The following is a 10,621-nucleotide window of genomic DNA, read 5'->3' as shown; positions in this document are numbered from 1 at the left end:
CAAATTTAGTAAATCTTAATCCAAAGGTCAGTATTCGATGCAATGAGCGAGGTATTTTGAACTTTACGAAGTTTATAAAACAATAATTACTACATCAGAATAAAATTATTACAATTTTTTTTAAATATGAACTTTTTAAGAAAGGAATCATTTTCCTCATCTGCGCATAATTAAAAAAAAGGCTCAGCTTCTAGTTTCGCTTATTCTATTAAGCAAATTAAAAATTTTAATGTTTACTTTATTTTCTCCCTTATAAAAACATGAGCTTCAATAAATAAAAAAAGAGTGTTTCTAAAAGGATATTTTTAATGTATTAAAAGCAGGTTTAATTTTAATTATTTTCTACGCCTTGATCTTCATATCTACTGTTCTTCACACTCGTCAACGGTATCAAAAATCTAATTCAATTGATGAATAACTGAGACTTAAATTCTAAAATTAATTATATTTTACACAGAAATACATACAATAAATTAAAAATTTGACACATCAGAAAATCAAATAGAAAGCTTTATCTCCTCAATAAAAGTGTTTAAAAATACGAATAAAGGCGCAGCAATTTATTCTGGATCTTGGCAGAAATATTATTCCATGTTACAGCATTTTTAAAAATAAACTTTATACCATGAAATTGTTTTTTTTTTTTAGAAATAAAAGAAATTATTGTACCTTAATGATGTAAAAAATCATGGATTTTACAAAAAAAGAAAAAGAAAAAAAAACAAGCACATGAAAATATATTTTAAATTTCTTTATGGTTGTTTTAATATGATATATAGAAATTCTTGATATTTTTTTAATTATTATGGAACATATAATAAAGGATGATTAGGAAATCTTACGTTTAAACTTATTCAAATAAGTTTCAACACTTCGAATTTAACAACTTTTTGTAAAATGAAGAGTAAAAAGAACATAAAGGAATAATTTCTTTCAAAATGAAGAATAAAAATGTTTTCGTTAAAAATAATTATCTTCAAATAATTATCTTGTCAAAAAATCCGAACAGCGTTATAATTTATATTGATTTATATTTCAATATATAAAGTGAAATTCAGCAAAAAATACAAGTATCCAAAACTTCATGATAAAATTTTTAATATGCAGGGGAAAATATTTCAGTTTACGATTATTCAATTTTAGAAATAACATCCAAGATTTTGAAACGCTATCACGTACTGTTATAAAAATAAGAATTGATAATCAAGTTTATACCCTTCATAATATTCAAAAACGACCTTATTAGAATAAAAATCATGTTATGGCTCCATTTCTGAATAGAATTTAAAATCAGGAACCAGACTTTCGTAAAGGATGGAAAAAACTTACTTCTTCGATTTAAATATTTCACTAACGACGAAGAAAAGTAATTCAATTACTCCGACACGATTCCGAAAACATTTTGACTTCAAAGATAAGTTATAATAAAAATGTTTCGGAAATACAAACGAACTAAATTTAATAAAGCCTCTCTTTTAGCATCTACATGCCAAGGAATATTTTAAAATATGAAACTGATCAAGACAACTCTTATATTTATCCCTTTTTTATGCTTCTCTTGGAAAAATTGAATGTCTGAGAAACTATATCTAGATATTTCATTTCAGCGTCCCTAAAGAAGTATTTTTACGATATGAGTACCTAGAATATGTTTTTAAACCGTCTTGAAGGAAAGAATCTTTTTCTGGTTTCTAGCTGCCAAATTTTAAAAAAAAATAGGAAAAAATTATGTTTCTAACTTCAAGTTAGCTTAAAATGGTTGATATTTACAATCGATTCGTCCGTTTGATTGTATCAGCTTATACTATCCAGTGTGTTGCATTTTTGAGTTATAGTTTTATTTGAGTTATAACTATAGTTATAACTTTAGTTGAGTTATAGTTTCACATAAATGGACACCAAACCTCACTGGTTTCTTAGTGCACTCAGGGAAACAGCCGTGTAGGAAAGAATCTTTTTCTGGTTTCTAGCTCTCAGAGTTCTAAAAACAGAAAAATATATTTTTAAATTTCAAACTTCTAGTTCAAAGCAGTTTAGGCTGACTGATGTGTTCAAGGCAATCCGTCTTGCTTGATTGTATCAGCCTATGCAATCCAGTTTGCTGCGTTTTTGAGTTGCCGTTTTCACATTCATATAAACGGACAAATAGACAGGCAGCAAATCTTACTGGTTTCTTATGCCAGGTTTACACTCAGCCAGTTATAGGATGGCCAGTAGGCAGCGCATGCGTAGAAAGGCTGAAAAATGCTGTTCTGGCGATGTCATCCAGACGGAACAACAACGTGCCCTTGTATTTTATTTATTTATTTATTTTCCTTACTGCATATGCATTTGCAGAATTTGGCGTTTTTTTTTTTTTTTTTTTTTTTTTTTTGTCGTCAAAAAATTGATCTCTTATCATAGATTCATTCCGACATTTCTTGCTCTTTATTATTTTTGTTTCGAGGTTGTGATTTCTTTATTTTTATTTTATTTGCCATTTCTTTTCTATAATCTTCCAAATTTAGGTATGTTGACATTTTTTATTTTTATTTTACCATGCTTCTTTGTATAAATATCCATCATTTAATACGATACGCAGTGAAAAAAAAAATTCAGAGGCAGCCAAAACAGCAATTTATAGCCAAGCATGGTTATCTGAATTTATCTTAGAAATTGTAGCAAACACAAATGTCCCTTTCTGCGCATGTGCTGCCTACTGGCCTTCTTATAATTGGTCGAGTGTAAACCCAGCATTGGTTAATCAGGAACGAGGTTTTGCAGAGGATGATGTGGAAGATTTGTGAAATCTGGAGAGATATTTATGAAGAAATTCACAAGTGGCTAATTCACCATCTAGTTCACATAAGTTTTAATTATTGTGTTTGCCAAAAGGCAGAAATTATTCCAAAAATGTGTTTTTCGAACTTAGGGAGGTCTAAAACGTGGAAATTTGTCAAAATTTCGAATTTGATTTTTTTGGCGATTAAACATTTTCTTCTGTATTTCGCATACAAAATTAAGAAGGTTTAAAGTAATCAACGTATAAGTAAAATGCAGAAGGTAGTATAGAGCCTCAAATATATATATTTATATGAGGAAAGTAAATTGAGTACGTCTCTCTAATATATATACGAAAAACTAAAACAATTGTTTTAAAAAAATGAAAGGAAATGCGAAAAGAAGCTAATTATTGAACCCAAACAATCGAACTCCCAAGCTATTAAAAATAAAACATTGACTTTAAAAGTAATTGAATGCATTTAAACAAGTGAAGTATAATTATATGACAAATATTTTTAACTTTTCTAACTTCATTTGTAAGGAAAATTATTAACCAAAATCTATTCCTAAGAGAAAACGATTAAAGCTATATTGAAAGTTGTCCCAGATAAGAGAATGTTAAGAAACACTCACTTCAAGTTCCAAACCCTATTCATTTGCTAAATATAACATACTGACAATAAAGCATCTGATTTTAAATTAATTCATCAAGAGGAACTTCATTAGCCTAAAGTGTAGTTTCCAAAACATTCATTAAGAAGCTATTTTTTCATTAATTATGCAACTTACCACCTTCCTTTTGAAGTAACAACAAAGTGCCCTCTAGTGTACAAAAATAGAAAATCACTCTGATGAGATTAAATGAAGAAGAATAAATATTCTTGTGACATGTCTCGCTTTCGACGATTTGATCTAAAGATACCTGAGCCATTTTGCCGCTACTAACGAGCTTCAATCTTTAATGAAAGAGCAGTAATTGCACGCCAAAAGTGAGTCATTTCAACATTAACTTTCACACAACCTGTTCTTGATTTCTCATTACTGAGACAGGAAATGCCTAATGAAGTTGCGTGTTATTGCTTAAGTGTGTTAGTTTTGTTTTCTTGCATATACATCTTTTACATCGACGGTTTTGTAAAACAATCATTTCATTTGCATTTTTGTGGGAATTGGACGTATTTCTTCATTCTCTGTTTATTTTTTAACTCTTCTATGAAGGGTTATTTTTAAACAGCCTGTGTAATGTTTGATAAAGTGAGGGAAAATTGAGGCAGTTACACCTCACTAATAATGTACTAATATTTGGCAAAAGCAATAATTTGGTTTCGGTGTAAGCCCTTCACATTTACTTTGTCATCATTATTTCATTCTTTTGTTGATTGTTCTTCATATACATTGCTGATAATAAATATAATTCAGATACTGAAGAATTTCCTTTTATAAATATTACATTACCATAATATTTCGTATTAATATTATCGTGATTCAAAATTATGTTCCTCTCATCACGAAGGACAGAATCACCACACCACCACTATTTTTCCATACTCACAGGTGTTTATTTTAATCTTAGAATGCATGACTTTTTAATTTTACAAAAGAAATATACGTATGTGCTTTGAATAGCTACATAAATTAGAGGTAATTATGTCTAAAATTTTTAATCATCTTTTTCTTGAAAAATAATAATAAAAAAATAGCTACATAAATTAGGGGAAATATTTTTAAAATTTTTAATCAATTTCTCTTGAAATTATAAAAAATAAAAATGGGTCAATTGTCTACATAAGGAATTAAACTAAATCTCAGTGATACAAATGATATTATTCTAATTCTACAATAAATATAAAAGTCCCTTTTTTTATTAATATATTTTTTTACAAAGCAAAAAAGAAAAAATATTATTTTTAATGATAAAACTATTAATATAACAGCCATTTTGGTATTTTTTCCAAGTTTCCAGTTTAAATCTAATTCTTATACCTCTATTGCCATATGTCGATCTTTTCTACAAGTATTTATCATAAACCATTTAAAAGAGGATTTTGAAGCACTCGTTATTGCCTTTAAGAATAGTCATGTGAAACTTATAAATGGAAATAAAACGTGTAGTGAAATCATTAGACTGTAACGTTAAGTTGAATCGATAATTAGAACTGTGTTCTTCCCATTATGAAGATGATATTATGTTACTGGACCATCAGTTTTCTCTTACATCCCCCTTCACATACTGACCTACAAGAGCAGATGGACAAGTTTTAGAATTTTTGCATCAATAAAGTGTCGTTGTAAGAATAAACTTAATTTTTATTGTTGAGAAACAATTATTAACCACAATTATATCTTTTCTGAGCATCCAATTATTTTAATCTGAAACCAGTCCAATTATAAAATTGGCTTTTAAAGAGAGTAAATAGAACTTTTTATATAATTAAATCTATAATATCAAACAAATATTTTAACCGAATCAATATTATTAAATCAAACAAATATTTTAACAGAAAAAAATTTTAAGAACATTTATATATAAATATAAATTACCTGCTGAAAATGAAAATGAAAGAATTCGTTTCAGTTACTTAGAATGCAAAAAAAGGTTAATTGTGCTCCAAAAATTCACCAAAGCTTATTTTCAGAAAACATTTCTTCGTACTAAATTTTCATTTTATAAAGTAAAAGAATCATATTCGTTTTCTATATATGAATCTACAGAAACTTACATTTATCAGCCTTGAAAATAATCGAAAGCTTTGTGAATTCGTTAACAATCAATTCACAGAACTCAATACATAATGCCAACATGACAGAGACAAGTTTATTAACGCTTCTCCTGTCCAAACGTGGACTGAAATTACTAACTGTGATCGCCATTTTCGGATTATCTGATATTTCAATTACTATTCTATACAAGAAGCTTTAAGTTTCCTACCTCAAGATCCTTCCAATATTCCTTTCATTTATTCACTTCATATCAACTAGAGTCAAAATATTATTCCCTTTAAATACATTATTCTGCCAAGAGTTAATCGTCCATCTATATAATGAATACTAAATATACTAATTAATCGCATTACATCCATAAATTGGGAAAGTGCATTGTATTTATACTTCGGATGGCCATTCCTCAATAAGTATGATTGTTTTTTTCCCTCTTAGGAAGGACGTATATAGCAAATATTCTGAAAAATCATGATAGGGCTTATAATCCAATAAACTTTTAATTTCAGCGAAACGTTCTTCTAAACAGAGTTTATAATAGTTTAAACAGAGAATACACATCCCATAGAAGATAATAGTAAAGTTTTCTTTACAATCCCTTTTTGTAACGAAGTTTTAGAAAGTAGGCTTGTTCATGATATGTTCCTTGAAAAAATAAGATATTGTTTGATATTGAAACGTTTTCACTGCTTCTCATTTGATATGTCTTAGGCTTGCAGCATTTCAGCAATTGAGATGTTGCTGCACATCTTTTTATTGTGTTCCCTGAGTTCAGATGAATTTCGAAATTTAGATAATTAATGATTCAATAGTTCTAAGATAACTTATTCATATAAATCTAATTTAAGGGTGACATTTTTTTTGTCAAATGTTTTGAGAATTCTTTCGCATTTTGGGTTTAATGACAAATTTTTCACGTTTACTTTCTGAGAGTCCAAAACAATTCTTTCTTCTGTATCTTTGTACCATTTTTTTTTTTACGATTTTGTAATTTGCTGGTGCTACAAATTATGAAAAGATTAATGGTTAATATATTGCGGGAAAGATCATACATCTTGCAAATAGTAGTTTCAAGTTTAAAAGTTTAAAATATTGATTCTTTTATATCAATGAAATAGCTGATTGCAACAAATTTTAATATCAATAATGAATTTAATTAGATTTATTCACCATTTTGAAAGGGATCATCAGAGGATCTCATATATTTGAACCATCATATTAATTTATTCTGTCTTTCAAATTTTCAAATTTTGTCTGTCAAAAGATATTAAAACTATTACTATTTTATGATAACAATATCTGCATAAATGATGGATTTTCTGTCCTATAGATCTTCAAACCTTGATCTTACGATCTCAAACTTTTCCAGAAGTCATCGAGGCCACTATTAAAGCTGGAATTAGTTGAATAAGTTATTTTCTTATTATTTATGTTGGCTCAATACAAATTTCTGGAATTATATCTTCTTATAATTTCTAAATTAAAAGAAGAAAACATTATGCTTAGTCAAAAAATAATCCACTAAAAGTTGCTCCCTTTTTGTTAATATTTTATAAGGAAATTTGATATTTCAAATTCATACTTGCTTGAAATGAACAGATTACAGTTTGATAAATAATAGAATGCCGCCAACTATACATGTATTTAGTATTAAGACAGACAAACATATATCATTGATTATGTGTTCAGACAGTAAAATATTGTAAATCCTTTTCCCTAAAAAAATTAAATTTTTCGAATTCCAAATTGTCATTTATTAATATTTTAAAAGTAAAAAAAAAAAAATCTTACTTTTTCATAGTTTAGTTTTATTAACGTCCCGTTTTAAAGTAATATTAGGGCTATTTTGGTCTGGCACCCGTAATTTTGAACCGCGGTCGGATAAGGAGGACGACACCTGAGCTGACATCCCCCCTCTCCACACCACGCCACACCAGCTGGAGGAAATTTGGGCAGGACGTTTAATGTGCACCAGACTCGCTTACACGATGGTTCTTCAGTGCAACCGGGTCTGGAACCTGAAACCCTCCGATTCCGGAGCTTATACCTTACCATCAGCAGTCTTCACAGCTCAAAAGAAAACACACAGTTTGTAATAAGTCAATAGCCAAGGAATTGCAGGTTTTAACAAAATGTTAGTAATTATTCACCACTTCAATGCATGAAGAAATATAGATAACAGTCAAAATATTTTTATTGCAAATCATTATTTTTTTTTTTGGCCCGCATCACAAAAAATAATATTTTTACAGTTTAATTATTAATATTTAATTAACATAAATTTTAAAAGTCCTCATTTTTAAATTCGTCTGTCGCTCTCTCTTTCTAGGTGATCAGTTTCTTGCCTTTATTTTTATAATTAAACAAAAAGTTTTTTATCTTATAACTAAACAGAAGTTTATCTATACAATTAAATAGGATTATTCTTGCTACTCCTATAGATGATCGGTAGATATATTGTAGTTACACTACGGAGTTACGATCGTTTCTTTAAAATTTACAAATGTCAAAATATTATTAAAAGAATTGCGGCAAATCCGAAAAGAAATTGTGTTCTAATTTAAATCATTCCTTCTTGCCTTTTTAAATGGACGTATTGTTCAAACCAATAAGAAATATGGAACTAAAGAAAAAAATAAAGAATAGGTCACTAACAGTTAAGAAAAGAGTTTAATGTTTGATTTGTAGGAAATATTTCCATCCTTTATATTTGAAACAACAATGCTTATTATATAAGATTGAGATCTACTTATAAATTCACATGCACGACTGCTCCCGCGTTCAAGAAGCACACCGTTTCGTGAGCCAAAAGGCAACAAAAAATCAAATTTGAATCAGATCAAATAGCTTTCTATGTGGTTTGAAAACTAATGATGTTTTCCCGACAGTATATCGCATTAATAAGTTGACCACAACAAATCCTGTCAATACTGCTTCTTTCAGTGGTGGAGAGGCGGCCAGTTGTACACAAGAAGAAGAAGTATATTGCAATACTACCGCTCAAAACAGAAAAACGCAGTCGCCGTGGCTCAATCAGCAGAGCATCTCATTTTTGATTGGTTGGTCTATGGTTCGGATTCTAATAACGATGGTTTATTCAAAGACTGGAATTCTTTCATTTAAAGTATTAACTATTATATCTCTAAGGGCTGGAAGGCTCTAGATCTTCCTTAAATATTCAAATTGGATTGTTCCCGAACATTCTTTATCTAAGTATAAAAGCTGAGCTCCATCAGTGATGGGCATGTTCTCTGTCTCGTGCTGTTGTGAGTTGCTTTGTTCTAATAAATGTTTGCGTTTTAAACTAACGGCATATTTCTTTACATCTTCTTAAAAATATTAATGAAGCACACTGATTCTATTAGTGGTAAAAACAATCACAATGATGATCTGCTGCAATGCTTGAAGAATCTTCGTTCTAAGTGATTTACCAAATATTTTAGTTGAATGGCTTGGACTAGAATGTGACAGCCTACCATTAACGAACTCAGGCAACTTGGAAACAATTAAGTTTGTTTGTTTGTTTCTTATGTCACTTGCCACTTGCCACTGACAAGCCCGCTGTTACGAAGACAGCGATTTAAACCTGAGGGGGAACGTCTCTTATTTTTTATAGCAGCGCCAACTAGGGCCAAGAGTACGACTTTGCCACTCACGCATCATTCATTCGCTTGCACAACCCCTTTTTACAAGAGGGCACATTTACACATCTCACAGATAGAACAACAGAAGAACAACCATGCCCAAACCGGGACTCGAACCCGGGACGCCCAGATCACGGGGAAGACGCGCTACCCCTATGCCAGGACGCCGGCGGAAACAATTAAGTAAGACCAGTTAATGAATCTGAAGTTAATATTTAGTTACATAAAATGAACGCATATCATTTATAGTCCCAGGCATAAATTCATCCTATTCAAGTATTTGGAAACATAGAAATTCTCGAGGCTGAACATTAACTGACCATACATCTAATAGAAGTTTCTGTGAAATATAGTTATAGTTAGGCTAAAAATATCGACAATAACCCTAGAATTCTCACACACTCATTTAGAGACTTATCAACCATATTTGGGGATTTGATTAGTAGTTTCAACCTTTTCATCTTGATTCCGCACTGAAAAATATCTGAATAAAAAAATCAAAATGCTTTTCCACCTATTGTGTATTTGCGCAACGAAATGTTCTAATCTTCATTTCCTTAAGGAGAAAATCTGCACTAAGGAGAAAGTCTCAGTCACATAAATAATTAGTCCTCTTAGCACAACACTCGTCGTCATTTTTACCATTTTGTTACCGATTTATTTAAGGAACAAAGAGGGACTTAATACAAGAACAAACAATTCTTAAATCCTATTATTATATACCTACAAGATAAAACAGTTCATTTATTTAAATATAAATAATTTAGTGATTAACTACAATCATACTCAGAAATTTGCAAGGGAATATGTTTAGCATTTAGAGTAATTTCTCTTAATGGATTACATAAATATATGTCATAGAAATATGGGCACATTTCATCAAGTATTCTAAGAATACTATATATAAATAAATTTGATTTAATACATTAGGTTTAATAATTGTTATGATAAGTTTGATTAAAATACGAAAATGTATTCATATAGATGAACATAGTTATACGTTTCATTAAATTACGTATCATTACTATAATAGGATAATCAGTTTATATTCTCTAGAATTGATAACACTGATTCTCTACCATCTGAACTGAAGAAAGAAAAGTTGAAAATATGAAATTTTGCCTTCCATATTTGCCTAAATATTTGAATTGCATATTAACACATTGGATACGGCGATCTGCGTGCTCAACTTACACTCAGGGCCCGCACATTCTTGAACGTTCTAGAAGCATGATTGGAAAAATAGGATGCATATATGCACATTTTTAATTTGCATTCGGTATTATATTTACACAAAGTATTCTTAAATATTACTATATATTTTATACATGCATTTATTAGATAAGATTTTTCACATTTTTAACTATTATTTATTTTACAGACTTAAATAATGCTTTGGAATGTGATATTTGGTAAAGCATATTGCCTTGTGCAATGGTGTTTGGCACTATTTGCAGCAGTATCTTGTTTTAAGACATTATGGACCGCCGACGAGT

The sequence above is a fragment of the Argiope bruennichi genome, chromosome 8 (assembly GCF_947563725.1).
Source record: "Argiope bruennichi chromosome 8, qqArgBrue1.1, whole genome shotgun sequence".
NCBI lineage: Eukaryota > Metazoa > Arthropoda > Arachnida > Araneae > Araneidae > Argiope > Argiope bruennichi.
This window is presented reverse-complemented; position numbering follows the sequence as displayed.